This window comes from Myotis davidii, unplaced genomic scaffold (genome assembly GCF_000327345.1).
Source record: "Myotis davidii unplaced genomic scaffold, ASM32734v1 scaffold473, whole genome shotgun sequence".
Classification (NCBI taxonomy): Eukaryota; Metazoa; Chordata; class Mammalia; order Chiroptera; family Vespertilionidae; genus Myotis; species Myotis davidii.
In genome coordinates, this window is record NW_006284843.1 from 258,357 (window position 1) to 258,860 (window position 504).

Sequence of the window (504 nt, forward strand, 5' to 3'; positions counted from 1 at the left end):
TATTTTGTTATTACTCCACTGTTATTTTTAACAATTTTTAGCGAAGAGGCCATATGTTGGAAAAAAAACCACTAGTAATTTGGCTGACCCAAACAAATACTACATATGGACAACTATAGTTTGCATATTTAAATCCAAGCCACCTCTGGTAAACGATGTTTGCAAATGATTAGCACGTGATCACACTGAATGGCACGGTGATTGCCTCTGTGGTCACCTGGGGAGGCTTTCACACCTGGGCCCGAGGTGCACGTGCGCTGAGCTACGCCCCAGCACCCACGTGACTGGTGGGTGCATGTGGCTACTAGACCCGCCCAGCGTAAATTTAAAATTACAGTAATACAGGTAGAAAATTTCTCCGTGACATTAAACTTTTCATACATTACTTTTTAAAAAAATAGATTGTTATTGATTCCAGAGAGGAAGGGAAAGGGGGAGAGGTAGAAACGTAGAAACATCCTTGATGAGAGAGGATCACTGATTGGCCGCCCCCTGCACCGCCCA